This window comes from Rhopilema esculentum, chromosome 1 (assembly GCF_057945365.1).
Source record: "Rhopilema esculentum isolate cy_ngs chromosome 1, ASM5794536v1, whole genome shotgun sequence".
Lineage (NCBI taxonomy): Eukaryota > Metazoa > Cnidaria > Scyphozoa > Rhizostomeae > Rhizostomatidae > Rhopilema > Rhopilema esculentum.
This window is the reverse complement of record NC_142815.1, coordinates 4505894-4527805: the sequence shown is the minus strand read 5'-3', so window position 1 is coordinate 4527805 and position 21912 is coordinate 4505894.

The window sequence follows — 21912 nt, the reverse complement described above, 5'->3', positions numbered from 1 at the left end:
CATACAGATACTCTTGATGATAGTTTTTTATGACATTGTTATCCATAACTTGAAGAAGTGCCCTTGGCAAGAGACCCAGTCAACATAGTATTAGATCTTACCCTTTCCGTGGTCTACCTATTTCTGCTTCCAATCACATCAAACAGATACTCTTGATAATAGTCTTTATGATGCTTGGTTTTGAGTATATTCCAATTCAACAGTTATCGAGTTTATAACCTTGTTATTCATAAGTTGAAGAAATGGCCTTGGCAAGAGACCCAGTGAACATAGTATTCAGCCTTACTCATTTCGTGGTCTTCGTATTTCTGCTTCCAATCACCTCATACAGATACTCTTGATGATAGTTTTTTATGACATTGTTATCCATAAGTTGAAGAAGTGCCCTTGGCAAGAGACACAGTGAACATGGTATTCAACCTTACTCTTTCGGTGGTCTTCGTATTTCTGCTTCCAATCACCTCATACAGATACCCTTGATGATAGTTTTTTATGACATTGTTATCCATAAGTTGAAGGAGTGCCCTTGGCAAAAGACACAGTGAACATGGTATTCAACTTTACTCTTTCGGTGGTCTTCGTATTTCTGCTTTCAATCATCTCATACAGATACTCTTGATGATAGTTTTTTATGACATTGTTATCCATAAGTTGAAGAAGTGCCCTTGGCAAGAGACACAGTGAACATGGTATTCAACTTTACTCTTTCAGTGGTCTTCGTATTTCTGCTTTCAATCACCTCATAATGATACTCTTGATGATAGTTTTTTATGACATTGTTATCCATACGTTGAAGGAGTGCCCTTGACAAGAGATAAAGTGAACATGGTATTCAACTTTACTTATTCGGTGGTCTTCGTATTTCTGCTTCCAATCACCTCATACAGATACTCTTGATGATAGTTTTTATGACATTGTTATCCATAAGTTGAAGAAGTGCCCTTGGCAAGAGACATAGTGAACATGGTATTCAACCTTACTCTTTCCGTGGTCTTCGTATTTCTGCTTCCAATCACCTCATACAGATACTCTTGATAATAGTTTTTTATGACATTGTTATCCATAAGTTGAAGAAGTGCCCTTGGCAAGAGGCACAGTGAACATGGTATTCAACTTTACTCTTTCGGTGGTCTTCGTATTTCTGCTTTCAATCACACCATACAGTTACTCTTGATAATAGTTTTTTTGATGCTTGGTTTTGAGTATATTCCCAATCAACAATAATTGAGTTTATAACCTTGTTTTTCATAAGTTGAAGAAGTGCCCTTGGCAAGAGACACAGTGAAGATGGTATTCAACCTTACTCTTTCCGTGGTCTTCGTATTTCTGCTTTCAATCACCTCATACAGATACTCTTGATGATAGTTTTTTATGACATTGTTATCCATAAGTTGAAGAAGTGCCCTTGGCAAGAGACACAGTGAACATGGTATTCAACTTTACTCTTTCCGTGGTCTTCGTATTTCTGCTTTCAATCACCTCATACAGATACTCTTGATGATAGTTTTTTATGACATTGTTATCCATAAGTTGAAAAAGTGGCCTTGGCAAGAGACACAGTGAACATGGTATTCAACCTTACTCTTTCCGTGGTCTTCGTATTTCTGCTTTCAATAACCTCATACAGATACTCTTGATGATAGTTTTTTATGACATTGTTATCCATAAGTTGAAAAAGTGCCATTGGCAAGAGACACAGTGGACATGGTATTCAACCTTACTCTTTCCGTGGTCTTCGTATTCCTGCTTTCAATCACCTCATACAGATACTCTTGATGATAGTTTTTTATGACATTGTTATCCATAACTTGAAGAAGTGCCCTTGGCAAGAGACCCAGTCAACATAGTATTAGATCTTACCCTTTCCGTGGTCTACCTATTTCTGCTTCCAATCACATCAAACAGATACTCTTGATAATAGTCTTTATGATGCTTGGTTTTGAGTATATTCCAATTCAACAGTTATCGAGTTTATAACCTTGTTATTCATAAGTTGAAGAAATGGCCTTGGCAAGAGACCCAGTGAACATAGTATTCAGCCTTACTCATTTCGTGGTCTTCGTATTTCTGCTTCCAATCACCTCATACAGATACTCTTGATGATAGTTTTTTATGACATTGTTATCCATAAGTTGAAGAAGTGCCCTTGGCAAGAGACACAGTGAACATGGTATTCAACCTTACTCTTTCGGTGGTCTTCGTATTTCTGCTTCCAATCACCTCATACAGATACCCTTGATGATAGTTTTTTATGACATTGTTATCCATAAGTTGAAGAAGTGCCCTTGGCAAAAGACACAGTGAACATGGTATTCAACTTTACTCTTTCGGTGGTCTTCGTATTTCTGCTTTCAATCATCTCATACAGATACTCTTGATGATAGTTTTTTATGACATTGTTATCCATAAGTTGAAGAAGTGCCCTTGGCAAGAGACACAGTGAACATGGTATTCAACTTTACTCTTTCAGTGGTCTTCGTATTTCTGCTTTCAATCACCTCATACAGATACTCTTGATGATAGTTTTTTATGACATTGTTATCCATACGTTGAAGGAGTGCCCTTGACAAGAGATACAGTGAACATGGTATTCAACTTTACTCTTTCGGTGGTCTTCGTATTTCTGCTTCCAATCACCTCATACAGATACTCTTGATGATAGTTTTTATGACATTGTTATCCATAAGTTGAAGAAGTGCCCTTGGCAAGAGACATAGTGAACATGGTATTCAACCTTACTCTTTCCGTGGTCTTCGTATTCCTGCTTTCAATCACCTCATACAGATACTCTTGATGATAGTTTTTTATGACATTGTTATCCATAACTTGAAGAAGTGCCCTTGGCAAGAGACCCAGTCAACATAGTATTAGATCTTACCCTTTCCGTGGTCTACCTATTTCTGCTTCCAATCACATCAAACAGATACTCTTGATAATAGTCTTTATGATGCTTGGTTTTGAGTATATTCCAATTCAACAGTTATCGAGTTTATAACCTTGTTATTCATAAGTTGAAGAAATGGCCTTGGCAAGAGACCCAGTGAACATAGTATTCAGCCTTACTCATTTCGTGGTCTTCGTATTTCTGCTTCCAATCACCTCATACAGATACTCTTGATGATAGTTTTTTATGACATTGTTATCCATAAGTTGAAGAAGTGCCCTTGGCAAGAGACACAGTGAACATGGTATTCAACCTTACTCTTTCGGTGGTCTTCGTATTTCTGCTTCCAATCACCTCATACAGATACCCTTGATGATAGTTTTTTATGACATTGTTATCCATAAGTTGAAGAAGTGCCCTTGGCAAAAGACACAGTGAACATGGTATTCAACTTTACTCTTTCGGTGGTCTTCGTATTTCTGCTTTCAATCATCTCATACAGATACTCTTGATGATAGTTTTTTATGACATTGTTATCCATAAGTTGAAGAAGTGCCCTTGGCAAGAGACACAGTGAACATGGTATTCAACTTTACTCTTTCAGTGGTCTTCGTATTTCTGCTTTCAATCACCTCATACAGATACTCTTGATGATAGTTTTTTATGACATTGTTATCCATACGTTGAAGGAGTGCCCTTGACAAGAGATACAGTGAACATGGTATTCAACTTTACTCTTTCGGTGGTCTTCGTATTTCTGCTTCCAATCACCTCATACAGATACTCTTGATGATAGTTTTTATGACATTGTTATCCATAAGTTGAAGAAGTGCCCTTGGCAAGAGACATAGTGAACATGGTATTCAACCTTACTCTTTCCGTGGTCTTCGTATTTCTGCTTCCAATCACCTCATACAGATACTCTTGATAATAGTTTTTTATGACCTTGTTATCCATAAGTTGAAGAAGTGCCCTTGGCAAGAGGCACAGTGAACATGGTATTCAACTTTACTCTTTCAGTGGTCTTCGTATTTCTGCTTTCAATCACCTCATACAGATACTCTTGATGATAGTTTTTTATGACATTGTTATCCATAAGTTGAAGAAGTGCCCTTGGCAAGAGACACAGTGAACATGGTATTCAACTTTACTCTTTCCGTGGTCCTCGTATTTCTGCTTTCAATCACCTCATACAGATACTCTTGATGATAGTTTTTTATGACATTGTTATCCATACGTTGAAGGAGTGCCCTTGACAAGAGATACAGTGAACATGGTATTCAACTTTACTCTTTCGGTGGTCTTCGTATTTCTGCTTCCAATCACCTCATACAGATACTCTTGATGATAGTTTTTATGACATTGTTATCCATAAGTTGAAGAAGTGCCCTTGGCAAGAGACACAGTGAAGATGGTATTCAACCTTACTCTTTCCGTGGTCTTCGTATTTCTGCTTTCAATCACCTCATACAGATACTCTTGATGATAGTTTTTTATGACATTGTTATCCATAAGTTGAAGAAGTGCCCTTGGCAAGAGACACAGTGAACATGGTATTCAACTTTACTCTTTCCGTGGTCTTCGTATTTCTGCTTTCAATCACCTCATACAGATACTCTTGATGATAGTTTTTTATGACATTGTTATCCATAAGTTGAAAAAGTGGCCTTGGCAAGAGACACAGTGAACATGGTATTCAACCTTACTCTTTCCGTGGTCTTCGTATTTCTGCTTTCAATAACCTCATACAGATACTCTTGATGATAGTTTTTTATGACATTGTTATCCATAAGTTGAAAAAGTGCCATTGGCAAGAGACACAGTGGACATGGTATTCAACCTTACTCTTTCCGTGGTCTTCGTATTCCTGCTTTCAATCACCTCATACAGATACTCTTGATGATAGTTTTTTATGACATTGTTATCCATAACTTGAAGAAGTGCCCTTGGCAAGAGACCCAGTCAACATAGTATTAGATCTTACCCTTTCCGTGGTCTACCTATTTCTGCTTCCAATCACATCAAACAGATACTCTTGATAATAGTCTTTATGATGCTTGGTTTTGAGTATATTCCAATTCAACAGTTATCGAGTTTATAACCTTGTTATTCATAAGTTGAAGAAATGGCCTTGGCAAGAGACCCAGTGAACATAGTATTCAGCCTTACTCATTTCGTGGTCTTCGTATTTCTGCTTCCAATCACCTCATACAGATACTCTTGATGATAGTTTTTTATGACATTGTTATCCATAAGTTGAAGAAGTGCCCTTGGCAAGAGACACAGTGAACATGGTATTCAACCTTACTCTTTCGGTGGTCTTCGTATTTCTGCTTCCAATCACCTCATACAGATACCCTTGATGATAGTTTTTTATGACATTGTTATCCATAAGTTGAAGAAGTGCCCTTGGCAAAAGACACAGTGAACATGGTATTCAACTTTACTCTTTCGGTGGTCTTCGTATTTCTGCTTTCAATCATCTCATACAGATACTCTTGATGATAGTTTTTTATGACATTGTTATCCATAAGTTGAAGAAGTGCCCTTGGCAAGAGACACAGTGAACATGGTATTCAACTTTACTCTTTCAGTGGTCTTCGTATTTCTGCTTTCAATCACCTCATACAGATACTCTTGATGATAGTTTTTTATGACATTGTTATCCATACGTTGAAGGAGTGCCCTTGACAAGAGATACAGTGAACATGGTATTCAACTTTACTCTTTCGGTGGTCTTCGTATTTCTGCTTCCAATCACCTCATATAGATACTCTTGATGATAGTTTTTATGACATTGTTATCCATAAGTTGAAGAAGTGCCCTTGGCAAGAGACATAGTGAACATGGTATTCAACCTTACTCTTTCCGTGGTCTTCGTATTCCTGCTTTCAATCACCTCATACAGATACTCTTGATGATAGTTTTTTATGACATTGTTATCCATAACTTGAAGAAGTGCCCTTGGCAAGAGACCCAGTCAACATAGTATTAGATCTTACCCTTTCCGTGGTCTACCTATTTCTGCTTCCAATCACATCAAACAGATACTCTTGATAATAGTCTTTATGATGCTTGGTTTTGAGTATATTCCAATTCAACAGTTATCGAGTTTATAACCTTGTTATTCATAAGTTGAAGAAATGGCCTTGGCAAGAGACCCAGTGAACATAGTATTCAGCCTTACTCATTTCGTGGTCTTCGTATTTCTGCTTCCAATCACCTCATACAGATACTCTTGATGATAGTTTTTTATGACATTGTTATCCATAAGTTGAAGAAGTGCCCTTGGCAAGAGACACAGTGAACATGGTATTCAACCTTACTCTTTCGGTGGTCTTCGTATTTCTGCTTCCAATCACCTCATACAGATACCCTTGATGATAGTTTTTTATGACATTGTTATCCATAAGTTGAAGAAGTGCCCTTGGCAAAAGACACAGTGAACATGGTATTCAACTTTACTCTTTCGGTGGTCTTCGTATTTCTGCTTTCAATCATCTCATACAGATACTCTTGATGATAGTTTTTTATGACATTGTTATCCATAAGTTGAAGAAGTGCCCTTGGCAAGAGACACAGTGAACATGGTATTCAACTTTACTCTTTCAGTGGTCTTCGTATTTCTGCTTTCAATCACCTCATACAGATACTCTTGATGATAGTTTTTTATGACATTGTTATCCATACGTTGAAGGAGTGCCCTTGACAAGAGATACAGTGAACATGGTATTCAACTTTACTCTTTCGGTGGTCTTCGTATTTCTGCTTCCAATCACCTCATATAGATACTCTTGATGATAGTTTTTATGACATTGTTATCCATAAGTTGAAGAAGTGCCCTTGGCAAGAGACATAGTGAACATGGTATTCAACCTTACTCTTTCCGTGGTCTTCGTATTCCTGCTTTCAATCACCTCATACAGATACTCTTGATGATAGTTTTTTATGACATTGTTATCCATAACTTGAAGAAGTGCCCTTGGCAAGAGACCCAGTCAACATAGTATTAGATCTTACCCTTTCCGTGGTCTACCTATTTCTGCTTCCAATCACATCAAACAGATACTCTTGATAATAGTCTTTATGATGCTTGGTTTTGAGTATATTCCAATTCAACAGTTATCGAGTTTATAACCTTGTTATTCATAAGTTGAAGAAATGGCCTTGGCAAGAGACCCAGTGAACATAGTATTCAGCCTTACTCATTTCGTGGTCTTCGTATTTCTGCTTCCAATCACCTCATACAGATACTCTTGATGATAGTTTTTTATGACATTGTTATCCATAAGTTGAAGAAGTGCCCTTGGCAAGAGACACAGTGAACATGGTATTCAACCTTACTCTTTCGGTGGTCTTCGTATTTCTGCTTCCAATCACCTCATACAGATACCCTTGATGATAGTTTTTTATGACATTGTTATCCATAAGTTGAAGAAGTGCCCTTGGCAAAAGACACAGTGAACATGGTATTCAACTTTACTCTTTCGGTGGTCTTCGTATTTCTGCTTTCAATCATCTCATACAGATACTCTTGATGATAGTTTTTTATGACATTGTTATCCATAAGTTGAAGAAGTGCCCTTGGCAAGAGACACAGTGAACATGGTATTCAACTTTACTCTTTCAGTGGTCTTCGTATTTCTGCTTTCAATCACCTCATACAGATACTCTTGATGATAGTTTTTTATGACATTGTTATCCATACGTTGAAGGAGTGCCCTTGACAAGAGATACAGTGAACATGGTATTCAACTTTACTCTTTCGGTGGTCTTCGTATTTCTGCTTCCAATCACCTCATACAGATACTCTTGATGATAGTTTTTATGACATTGTTATCCATAAGTTGAAGAAGTGCCCTTGGCAAGAGACATAGTGAACATGGTATTCAACCTTACTCTTTCCGTGGTCTTCGTATTTCTGCTTCCAATCACCTCATACAGATACTCTTGATAATAGTTTTTTATGACCTTGTTATCCATAAGTTGAAGAAGTGCCCTTGGCAAGAGGCACAGTGAACATGGTATTCAACTTTACTCTTTCAGTGGTCTTCGTATTTCTGCTTTCAATCACCTCATACAGATACTCTTGATGATAATTTTTTATGACATTGTTATCCATACGTTGAAGGAGTGCCCTTGACAAGAGATACAGTGAACATGGTATTCAACTTTACTCTTTCAGTGGTCTTCGTATTTCTGCTTCCAATCACCTCATACAGATACTCTTGATGATAGTTTTTATGACATTGTTATCCATAAGTTGAAGAAGTGCCCTTGGCAAGAGACATAGTGAACATGGTATTCAACCTTACTCTTTCCGTGGTCTTCGTATTTCTGCTTCCAATCACCTCATACAGATACTCTTGATAATAGTTTTTTATGACATTGTTATCCATAAGTTGAAGAAGTGCCCTTGGCAAGAGGCACAGTGAACATGGTATTCAACTTTACTCTTTCGGTGGTCTTCGTATTTCTGCTTTCAATCACCTCATACAGATACTCTTGATGATAGTTTTTTATGACATTGTTATCCATAAGTTGAAGAAGTGCCCTTGGCAAGAGACACAGTGAACATGGTATTCAACTTTACTCTTTCCGTGGTCTTCGTATTTCTGCTTTCAATCACCTCATACAGATACTCTTGATGATAGTTTTTTATGACATTGTTATCCATAAGTTGAAAAAGTGCCATTGGCAAGAGACACAGTGGACATGGTATTCAACCTTACTCTTTCCGTGGTCTTCGTATTTCTGCTTTCAATCACCTCATACAGATACTCTTGATGATAGTTTTTTATGACATTGTTATCCATAAGTTGAAAAAGTGCCATTGGCAAGAGACACAGTGGACATGGTATTCAACCTTACTCTTTCCGTGGTCTTCGTATTCCTGCTTTCAATCACCTCATACAGATACTCTTGATGATAGTTTTTTATGACATTGTTATCCATAACTTGAAGAAGTGCCCTTGGCAAGAGACCCAGTCAACATAGTATTAGATCTTACCCTTTCCGTGGTCTACCTATTTCTGCTTCCAATCACATCAAACAGATACTCTTGATAATAGTCTTTATGATGCTTGGTTTTGAGTATATTCCAATTCAACAGTTATCGAGTTTATAACCTTGTTATTCATAAGTTGAAGAAATGGCCTTGGCAAGAGACCCAGTGAACATAGTATTCAGCCTTACTCATTTCGTGGTCTTCGTATTTCTGCTTCCAATCACCTCATACAGATACTCTTGATGATAGTTTTTTATGACATTGTTATCCATAAGTTGAAGAAGTGCCCTTGGCAAGAGACACAGTGAACATGGTATTCAACCTTACTCTTTCGGTGGTCTTCGTATTTCTGCTTCCAATCACCTCATACAGATACCCTTGATGATAGTTTTTTATGACATTGTTATCCATAAGTTGAAGGAGTGCCCTTGGCAAAAGACACAGTGAACATGGTATTCAACTTTACTCTTTCGGTGGTCTTCGTATTTCTGCTTTCAATCATCTCATACAGATACTCTTGATGATAGTTTTTTATGACATTGTTATCCATAAGTTGAAAAAGTGCCCTTGGCAAGAGACACAGTGAACATGGTATTCAACTTTACTCTTTCAGTGGTCTTCGTATTTCTGCTTTCAATCACCTCATAATGATACTCTTGATGATAGTTTTTTATGACATTGTTATCCATACGTTGAAGGAGTGCCCTTGACAAGAGATAAAGTGAACATGGTATTCAACTTTACTCTTTCGGTGGTCTTCGTATTTCTGCTTCCAATCACCTCATACAGATACTCTTGATGATAGTTTTTATGACATTGTTATCCATAAGTTGAAGAAGTGCCCTTGGCAAGAGACATAGTGAACATGGTATTCAACCTTACTCTTTCCGTGGTCTTCGTATTTCTGCTTCCAATCACCTCATACAGATACTCTTGATAATAGTTTTTTATGACATTGTTATCCATAAGTTGAAGAAGTGCCCTTGGCAAGAGGCACAGTGATCATGGTATTCAACTTTACTCTTTCGGTGGTCTTCGTATTTCTGCTTTCAATCACCTCATACAGATACTCTTGATGATAGTTTTTTATAACATTGTTATTCATAAGTTGAAAAAGTGCCATTGGCAAGAGACACAGTGGACATGGTATTCAACCTTACTCTTTCCGTGGTCTTCGTATTCCTGCTTTCAATCACCTCATACAGATACTCTTGATGATAGTTTTTTATGACATTGTTATCCATAACTTGAAGAAGTGCCCTTGGCAAGAGATAAAGTGAACATGGTATTCAACTTTACTCTTTCGGTGGTCTTCGTATTTCTGCTTCCAATCACCTCATACAGATACTCTTGATGATAGTTTTTATGACATTGTTATCCATAAGTTGAAGAAGTGCCCTTGGCAAGAGACATAGTGAACATGGTATTCAACCTTACTCTTTCCGTGGTCTTCGTATTTCTGCTTCCAATCACCTCATACAGATACTCTTGATAATAGTTTTTTATGACATTGTTATCCATAAGTTGAAGAAGTGCCCTTGGCAAGAGGCACAGTGATCATGGTATTCAACTTTACTCTTTCGGTGGTCTTCGTATTTCTGCTTTCAATCACCTCATACAGATACTCTTGATGATAGTTTTTTATAACATTGTTATTCATAAGTTGAAAAAGTGCCATTGGCAAGAGACACAGTGGACATGGTATTCAACCTTACTCTTTCCGTGGTCTTCGTATTCCTGCTTTCAATCACCTCATACAGATACTCTTGATGATAGTTTTTTATGACATTGTTATCCATAACTTGAAGAAGTGCCCTTGGCAAGAGACCCAGTCAACATAGTATTAGATCTTACCCTTTCCGTGGTCTACCTATTTCTGCTTCCAATCACATCAAATAGATACACTTGATAATAGTCTTTATGATGCTTGGTTTTGAGTATATTCCAATTCAATAGTTATCGAGTTTATAACCTTGTTATTCATAAGTTGAAGAAATGGCCTTGGCAAGAGACACAGTGAAGATGGTATTCAACCTTACTCTTTCCGTGGTCTTCGTATTTCTGCTTTCAATCACCTCATACAGATACTCTTGATGATAGTTTTTTATGACATTGTTATCCATAAGTTGAAGAAGTGCCCTTGGCAAGAGACACAGTGAACATGGTATTCAACTTTACTCTTTCCGTGGTCTTCGTATTTCTGCTTTCAATCACCTCATACAGATACTCTTGATGATAGTTTTTTATGACATTGTTATCCATAAGTTGAAAAAGTGGCCTTGGCAAGAGACACAGTGAACATGGTATTCAACCTTACTCTTTCCGTGGTCTTCGTATTTCTGCTTCCAATCACCTCATACAGATACTCTTGATGATAGTTTTTTATGACATTGTTATCCATAAGTTGAAAAAGTGCCATTGGCAAGAGACACAGTGGACATGGTATTCAACCTTACTCTTTCCGTGGTCTTCGTATTCCTGCTTTCAATCACCTCATACAGATACTCTTGATGATAGTTTTTTATGACATTGTTATCCATAAGTTGAAGAAGTGCCCTTGGCAAGAGACACAGTGAACATGGTTTTCAACCTTACTCTTTCGGTGGTCTTCGTATTTCTGCTTCCAATCACCTCATACAGATACCCTTGATGATAGTTTTTTATGACATTGTTTTCCATAAGTTGAAAAAGTGCCCTTGGCAAGAGACACAGTGAACATGGTATTCAACTTTACTCTTTCGGTGGTCTTCGTATTTCTGCTTTCAATCACCTCATACAGATACTCTTGATGATAGTTTTTTATGACATTGTTATCCATAAGTTGAAGAAGTGCCCTTGGCAAGAGACACAGTGAACATGGTATTCAACTTTACTCTTTCGGTGGTCTTCGTATTTCTGCTTCCAATCACCTCATACAGATACCCTTGATGATAGTTTTTTATGACATTGTTATCCATAAGTTGAAGAAGTGCCCTTGGCAAGAGACACAGTGAACATGGTATTCAACTTTACTCTTTCGGTGGTCTTCGTATTTCTGCTTTCAATCACCTCATACAGATACTCTTGATGATAGTTTTTTATGACATTGTTATCCATAAGTTGAAGAAGTGCCCTTGACAAGAGATACAGTGAACATGGTATTCAACTTTACTCTTTCCGTGGTCTTCGTATTTCTGCTTTCAATCACCTCATACAGATACTCTTGATGATAGTTTTTTATGACATTGTTATCCATAAGTTGAAGAAGTGCCCTTGGCAACAGACACAGTGAACATGGTATTCAACCTTACTCTTTCGGTGGTCTTCGAATTTCTGCTTCCAATCACCTCATACAGATACTCTTGATGATAGTTTTTTATGACATTGTTATCCATAAGTTGAAGAAGTGCCCTTGGCAAGAGACACAGTGAACATGGTATTCAACCTTACTCTTTCGGTGGTCTTCGTATTTCTGCTTCCAATCACCTCATACAGATACTCTTGATGATAGTTTTTTATGACATTGTTATCCATAAGTTGAAGAAGTGATCTTGGCAAGAGACACAGTGAACATGGTATTCAACTTTACTCTTTCCGTGGTCTTCGTATTTCTGCTTCCAATCACCTCATACAGATACTCTTGATGATAGTTTTTTATGACATTGTTATCCATAAGTTGAAGAAGTGCCCTTGGCAAGAGACACAGTGAACATGGTATTCAACCTTACTCTTTCGGTGGTCTTCGCATTCCTGCTTCCAATCACCTCATACAGATACTCTTGATGATAGTTTTTTATGACAATGTTATCCATAAGTTGAAGAAGTGCCCTTGACAAGAGATACTGTGAACATGGTATTAAACCTTACTCTTTCGGTGGTCTTCGTATTTCTGCTTCCGATCACCTCATACAGATACTTTTGATGATAGTTTTTTATGACATTGTTATCCATAAGTTGAAGAAGTGCCCTTGGCAAGAGACACAGTGAACATGGTATTCAACCTTACTCTTTCGGTGGTCTTCGTATTTCTGCTTCCAATCACCTCATACAGATACTCTTGATGATAGATTTTTATGACATTGTTATCCATACGTTGAAGAAGTGCCCTTGGCAAGAGACACAGTGAACATGGTATTCAACCTTACTCTTTCGGTGGTCTTCGTATTTCTGCTTCCAATCACCTCATACAGATACTCTTGATGATAGTTTTTTATGACATTGTTATCCATAAGTTGAAGAAGTGCCCTTGACAAGAGATACAGTGAACATCGTATTCAGCTTTACTCTTTCCGTGGTCTTCGTATTTCTGCTTTCAATCACCTCATACAGATACTCTTGATCATAGTTTTTTATGACATTGTTATCCATAAGTTGAAGAAGTGCCCTTGGCAAGAGACACAGTGAACATGGTTTTCAACCTTACTCTTTCGGTGGTCTTCGTATTTCTGCTTCCAATCACCTCATACAGATACCCTTGATGATAGTTTTTTATGACATTGTTTTCCATAAGTTTAAGAAGTGCCCTTGGCAAGAGACACAGTGAACATGGTATTCAACTTTACTCTTTCGGTGGTCTTCGTATTTCTGCTTCCAATCACCTCATACAGATACCCTTGATGATAGTTTTTTATGACATTGTTATCCATAAGTTGAAGAAGTGCCCTTGGCAACAGACACAGTGAACATGGTATTCAACCTTACTCTTTCGGTGGTCTTCGAATTTCTGCTTCCAATCACCTCATACAGATACTCTTGATGATAGTTTTTTATGACATTGTTATCCATAAGTTGAAGAAGTGCCCTTGGCAAGAGACACAGTGAACATGGTATTCAACCTTACTCTTTCGGTGGTCTTCGTATTTCTGCTTCCAATCACCTCATACAGATACTCTTGATGATAGTTTTTTATGACATTGTTATCCATAAGTTGAAGAAGTGATCTTGGCAAGAGACACAGTGAACATGGTATTCAACTTTACTCTTTCCGTGGTCTTCGTATTTCTGTTTTCAATCACCTCATACAGATACTCTTGATGATAGTTTTTTATGACATTGTTATCCATAAGTTGAAGAAGTGCCCTTGGCAACAGACACAGTGAACATGGTATTCAACCTTACTCTTTCGGTGGTCTTCGAATTTCTGCTTCCAATTACCTCATACAGATACTCTTGATGATAGTTTTTTATGACATTGTTATCCATAAGTTGAAGAAGTGCCCTTGGCAAGAGACACAGTGAACATGGTATTCAACTTTACTCTTTCCGTGGTCTTCGTAGTTCTGCTTCCAATCACCTCATTCAGATACTCTTGATGATAGTTTTTTATGACATTGTTATCCATAAGTTGAAGAAGTGCCCTTGGCAAGAGACACAGTGAACATGGTATTCAACCTTACTCTTTCGGTGGTCTTCGCATTCCTGCTTCCAATCACCTCATACAGATACTCTTGATGATAGTTTTTTATGACAATGTTATCCATAAGTTGAAGAAGTGCCCTTGACAAGAGATACTGTGAACATGGTATTAAACCTTACTCTTTCGGTGGTCTTCGTATTTCTGCTTCCGATCACCTCATACAGATACTTTTGATGATAGTTTTTTATGACATTGTTATCCATAAGTTGAAGAAGTGCCCTTGGCAAGAGACACAGTGAACATGGTATTCAACCTTACTCTTTCGGTGGTCTTCGTATTTCTGCTTCCAATCACCTCATACAGATACTCTTGATGATAGATTTTTATGACATTGTTATCCATAAGTTGAAGAAGTGCCCTTGGCAAGAGACACAGTGAACATGGTATTCAACCTTACTCTTTCGGTGGTCTTCGTATTTCTGCTTCCAATCACCTCATACAGATACTCTTTATGATAGTTTTTTATGACATTGTTATCCATAAATTGAAGAAGTGCCCTTGACAAGAGATACAGTGAACATGGTATTCAGCTTTACTCTTTCCGTGGTCTTCGTATTTCTGCTTTCAATCACCTCATACAGATACTCTTGATCATAGTTTTTTATGACATTGTTATCCATAAGTTGAAGAAGTGCCCTTGGCAAGAGACACAGTGAACATGGTTTTCAACCTTACTCTTTCGGTGGTCTTCGTATTTCTGCTTCCAATCACCTCATACAGATACCTTTGATGATAGTTTTTTATGACATTGTTTTCCATAAGTTGAAGAAGTGCCCTTGGCAAGAGACACAGTGAACATGGTATTCAACTTTACTCTTTCGGTGGTCTTCGTATTTCTGCTTTCAATCACCTCATACAGATACTCTTGATGATAGTTTTTTATGACATTGTTATCCATAAGTTGAAGAAGTGCCCTTGGCAAGAGACACAGTGAACATGGTATTCAACTTTACTCTTTCGGTGGTCTTCGTATTTCTGCTTCCAATCACCTCATACAGATACCCTTGATGATAGTTTTTTATGACATTGTTATCCATAAGTTGAAGAAGTGCCCTTGGCAAGAGACACAGTGAACATGGTATTCAACTTTACTCTTTCGGTGGTCTTCGTATTTCTGCTTTCAATCACCTCATACAGATACTCTTGATGATAGTTTTTTATGACATTGTTATCCATAAGTTGAAGAAGTGCCCTTGGCAAGAGACACAGTGAACATGGTATTCAACCTTACTCTTTCGGTGGTCTTCGTATTTCTGCTTCCAATCACCTCATACAGATACTCTTGATGATAGTTTTTTATGACATTGTTATCCATAAGTTGAAGAAGTGCCCTTGGCAACAGACACAGTGAACATGGTATTCAACCTTACTCTTTCGGTGGTCTTCGAATTTCTGCTTCCAATTACCTCATACAGATACTCTTGATGATATTTTTTTATGACATTGTTATCCATAAGTTGAAGAAGTGCCCTTGGCAAGAGACACAGTGAACATGGTATTCAACTTTACTTTTTCCGTGGTCTTCGTAGTTCTGCTTCCAATCACCTCATTCAGATACTCTTGATGATAGTTTTTTATGACATTGTTATCCATAAGTTGAAGAAGTGCCCTTGGCAAGAGACACAGTGAACATGGTATTCAACCTTACTCTTTCGGTGGTCTTCGCATTCCTGCTTCCAATCACCTCATACAGATACTCTTGATGATAGTTTTTTATGACAATGTTATCCATAAGTTGAAGAAGTGCCCTTGACAAGAGATACTGTGAACATGGTATTAAACCTTACTCTTTCGGTGGTCTTCGTATTTCTGCTTCCGATCACCTCATACAGATACTTTTGATGATAGTTTTTTATGACATTGTTATCCATAAGTTGAAGAAGTGCCCTTGGCAAGAGACACAGTGAACATGGTATTCAACCTTACTCTTTCGGTGGTCTTCGTATTTCTGCTTCCAATCACCTCATACAGATACTCTTGATGATAGTTTTTTATGACATTGTTATCCATAAGTTGAAGAAGTGCCCTTGACAAGAGATACAGTGAACATGGTATTCAGCTTTACTCTTTCCGTGGTCTTCGTATTTCTGCTTTCAATCACCTCATACAGATACTCTTGATCATAGTTTTTTATGACATTGTTATCCATAAGTTGAAGAAGTGCCCTTGGCAAGAGACACAGTGAACATGGTTTTCAACCTTACTCTTTCGGTGGTCTTCGTATTTCTGCTTCCAATCACCTCATACAGATACCCTTGATGATAGTTTTTTATGACATTGTTTTCCATAAGTTGAAGAAGTGCCCTTGGCAAGAGACACAGTGAACATGGTATTCAACTTTACTCTTTCGGTGGTCTTCGTATTTCTGCTTTCAATCACCTCATACAGATACTCTTGATGATAGTTTTTTATGACATTGTTATCCATAAGTTGAAGAAGTGCCCTTGGCAAGAGACACAGTGAACATGGTATTCAACTTTACTCTTTCGGTGGTCTTCGTATTTCTGCTTCCAATCACCTCATACAGATACCCTTGATGATAGTTTTTTATGACATTGTTATCCATAAGTTGAAGAAGTGCCCTTGGCAAGAGACACAGTGAACATGGTATTCAACTTTACTCTTTCGGTGGTCTTCGTATTTCTGCTTTCAATCACCTCATACAGATACTCTTGATGATAGTTTTTTATGACATTGTTATCCATAACTTGAAGAAGTGCCCTTGGCAAGAGACACAGTGAACATGGTATTCAACCTTACTCTTTCGGTGGTCTTCGTATTTCTGCTTCCAATCACCTCATACAGATACTCTTGATGATAGTTTTTTATGACATTGTTATCCATAAGTTGAAGAAGTGCCCTTGGCAAGAGACACAGTGAACATGGTATTCAACTTTACTCTTTCGGTGGTCTTCGTATTTCTGCTTTCAATCACCTCATACAGATACTCTTGATGATAGTTTTTTATGACATTGTTATCCATAAGTTGAAGAAGTGCCCTTGGCAAGAGACACAGTGAACATGGTATTCAACCTTACTCTTTCGGTGGTCTTCGTATTTCTGCTTCCAATCACCTCATACAGATACTCTTGATGATAGTTTTTTATGACATTGTTATCCATAAGTTGAAGAAGTGCCCTTGACAAGAGATACAGTGAACATGGTATTCAACTTTACTCTTTCCGTGGTCTTCGTATTTCTGCTTTCAATCACCTCATACAGATACTCTTGATGATAGTTTTTTATGACATTGTTATCCATAAGTTGAAGAAGTGCCCTTGGCAAGAGACACAGTGAACATGGTATTCAACTTTACTCTTTCCGTGGTCTTCGTATTTCTGCTTTCAATCACCTCATACAGATACTCTTGATGATAGTTTTTTATGACATTGTTATCCATAAGTTGAAGAAGTGCCCTTGGCAAGAGACACAGTGAACATGGTATTCAACCTTACTCTTTCGGTGGTCTTCGTATTTCTGCTTCCAATCACCTCATACAGATACTCTTGATGATAGTTTTTTATGACATTGTTATCCATAAGTTGAAGAAGTGCCCTTGGCAAGAGACACAGTGAACATGGTATTCAACTTTACTCTTTCCGTGGTCTTCGTATTTCTGCTTTCAATCACCTCATACAGATACTCTTGATGATAGTTTTTTATGACATTGTTATCCATAAGTTGAAGAAGTGCCCTTGGCAACAGACACAGTGAACATGGTATTCAACCTTACTCTTTCGGTGGTCTTCGAATTTCTGCTTCCAATCACCTCATACAGATACTCTTGATGATAGTTTTTTATGACATTGTTATCCATAAGTTGAAGAAGTGCCCTTGGCAAGAGACACAGTGAACATGGTATTCAACTTTACTCTTTCCGTGGTCTTCGTAGTTCTGCTTCCAATCACCTCATACAGATACTCTTGATGATAGTTTTTTATGACATTGTTATCCATAAGTTGAAGAAGTGCCCTTGGCAAGAGACACAGTGAACATGGTATTCAACCTTACTCTTTCGGTGGTCTTCGCATTTCTGCTTCCAATCACCTCATACAGATACTCTTGATGATAGTTTTTTATGACAATGTTATCCATAAGTTGAAGAAGTGCCCTTGACAAGAGATACTGTGAACATGGTATTCAACCTTACTCTTTCGGTGGTCTTCGTATTTCTGCTTCCGATCACCTCATACAGATACTTTTGATGATAGTTCTTTATGACATTGTTATCCATAAGTTGAAGAAGTGCCCTTGGCAAGAGACACAGTGAACATGGTATTCAACCTTACTCTTTCGGTGGTCTTCGTATTTCTGCTTCCAATCACCTCATACAGATACTCTTGATGATAGTTTTTTATGACATTGTTATCCATAAGTTGAAGAAGTGCCCTTGGCAAGAGACACAGTGAACATGGTATTCAACCTTACTCTTTCGGTGGTCTTCGTATTTCTGCTTCCAATCACCTCATACAGATACTCTTGATGATAGTTTTTTATGACATTGTTATCCATATTATCTATTTTTTTTCCCAAAAAACTAGCTTATTTGCTTCTTTTTAATAGTAAAAACCAACAAATAAATTTAGTTTTGGAAAAAACCTCGTTTTTTCTGCAAAATGAAGGTTTTTTTGGGAGACCAATTTTTGATAAAAAAGTAAGGCTATAGACTTACAAAAATCGCCAAATTTTTTCGAAATTTTTTTTCCCAAAAAACTAGCTTATTTGCTTCTTTTAATAGTAAAAACCAACATATTATTTTAGTTTTGGAAAAAACCTCGTTTTTTCTGCAAAATGAAGGTTTTTTTGGGAGACCAATTTTTGATAAAAAAGTAAGGCTATAGACTTACAAAAATCGCCAAATTTTTTCGAAATTTTTTTTCCCAAAAAACTAGCTTATTTGCTTCTTTTTAATAGTTAAAACCAACAAATTAATTTAGTTTTGGAAAAAACCTCGTTTTTTCTGCAAAATGAAGGTTTTTTTGGGAGACCAATTTTTGATAAAAAAGTAAGGCTATAGACTTACAAAAATCGCCAATTTTTTTCGAAATTTTTTTTCCCAAAAAACTAGCTGATTTCCTTCTTTTTAATAGTAAAAACCAGCATATTAATTTGGTTTTGGAAAAAACCTCGTTTTTTTTGCAAAAAAAAGGTTTTTTGGAGAGGCCAATTTTTGATAAAAAAGTAAGACTTACAAAAATCGCTAAATTTTTTCGCAATTTTTTTTCCCAAAAAAACAGCTTATTTGCTTCTTTTTAATAGTAAAAACGAACAAATTAATTTAGTTTTTGAAAAAAACCTCGTTTTTTCTGCAAAATTAATGTTTTTTTGGGAGACCAATTTTTGATAAAAAAGTAAGGCTATAGACTTACAAAAATCGCCAAATTTTTTTGAAATTTTTTTTCCCAAAAAACTAGCTTATTTGCTTCTTTTTAATAGTAAAAACCAACAAATTAATTTAGTTTTGGAAAAAACCTCGTTTTTTCTGCAAAATGAAGGTTTTTTTGGGAGACCAATTTTTGATAAAAAAGTAAGGCTATAGACTTACAAAAATCGCCAATTTTTTTCGAAATTTTTTTTCCCAAAAAACTAGCTTATTTGCTTCTTTTTGATTGTAAAAACCAACATATTAATTTAGTTTTGGAAAAAACCTCGTTTTTTCTGCAAAATGAAGGTTTTTTTGGGAGACCAATTTTTGATAAAAAAGTAAGGCTATAGACTTACAAAAATCGCTAAATTTTTTCGAAATTTTTTTTCGCAAAAAACTAGCTTATTTGCTTCTTTTTAATAGTAAAAACCAACATATTAATTTAGTTTTGGAAAAAACCTCGTTTTTTCTGCAAAATGAAGGTTTTTTGGGAGACCAACTTTTGATAAAAAAGTAAGGCTATAGACTTACAAAAATCGCTAAATTTTTTCGAAATTTTTTTTCCCAAAAAAACAGCTTATTTGCTTCTTTTTAATAGTAAAAACCAACAAATTAATTTAGTTTTTGAAAAAAACCTCGTTTTTTCTGCAAAATGAAGGTTTTTTTGGGAGACCAATTTTTGATAAAAAAGTAAGGCTATAGACTTACAAAAATCGCCAAATTTTTTCGAAATTTTTTTTCCCAAAAAACTAGCTTATTTGCTTCTTTTTATAGTAAAAACCAACATATTAATTTAGTTTTGGAAAAAACCTCGTTTTTTCTGCAAAATGAAGGTTTTTTTGGGAGACTAATTTTTGATAAAAAAGTAAGGCTATAGACTTACAAAAATCGCTAAATTTGTTCGAAATTTTTTTTCCCAAAAAACTAGCTTATTTGCTTCTTTTTAATAGTAAAAACGAACAAATTAATTTAGTTTTGGAAGAAAACCTCGTTTTTTCTGCAAAATGAAGATTTTTTGGGAGACCATTTTTTGATAAAAAAGTAAGGCTATAGACTTACAAAAATCGCCAAATTTTTTTGAAATTTTTTTTCCCAAAAAACTAGCTTATTTGCTTCTATTTGATAGTAAAAACCAACATATTAATTTAGTTTTGGAAAAAACCTCGTTTTTTCTGCAAAATGAAGGTTTTTTTGGGAGACCAATTTTTGATAAAAAAGTAAGGCTATAGACTTACAAAAATCGCTAAATTTTTTCGAAATTTTTTTTCCCAAAAAACTAGCTTATTTGCTTCTTTTTGATAGTAAAAACCAACATATTAATTTAGTTTTGGAAAAAACCTCGTTTTTTCTGCAAAATGAAGGTTTTTTTGGGAGACCAATTTTTGATAAAAAAGTATGGCTATAGACTTACAAAAATCGCTAAATTTTTTCGAAATTTTTTTTCCCAAAAAACTAGCTTATTTGCTTCTTTTTAATAGTAAAAACCAACAAATTAATTTAGTTTTGGAAAAAACCTCGTTTTTTCTGCAAAATGAAGGTTTTTTTGGCAGACCAATTTTTGATAAAAAAGTAAGGCTATAGACTTACAAAAATCGCCAAATTTTTTCGAAATTTTTTTTCCCAAAAAACTAGCTTATTTGCTTCTTTTTGATAGTAAAAACCAACATATTAATTTAGTTTTGGAAAAAACCTCGTTTTTTCTGCAAAATGAAGGTTTTTTTGGGAGACCAATTTTTGATAAAAAAAGTAAGGCTATAGACTTACAAAAATCGCCAAATTTTTTCGAAATTTTTTTTCCCAAAAAACTAGCTTATTTGCTTCTTTTAATAGTAAAAACCAACATATTATTTTAGTTTTGGAAAAAACCTCGTTTTTTCTGCAAAATGAAGGTTTTTTTGGGAGACCAGTTTTTGATAAAAAAGTAAGGCTATAGACTTACAAAAATCGCCAAATTTTTTCGAAATTTTTTTTCCCAAAAAACTAGCTTATTTGCTTCTTTTAATAGTAAAAACCAACATATTATTTTAGTTTTGGAAAAAACCTCGTTTTTTCTGCAAAATGAAGGTTTTTTTGGGAGACCAATTTTTGATAAAAAAGTAAGCCTATAGACTTACAAAAATCGCCAAATTTGTTCAAAATTTTTTTCCCAAAAAACTAGCTTATTTGCTTCTTTTAATAGTGAAAACCAACATATTACTTTAGTTTTGGAAAAAACCTCGTTTTTTCTGCAAAATGAAGGTTTGGGAGACCAATTTTTGATA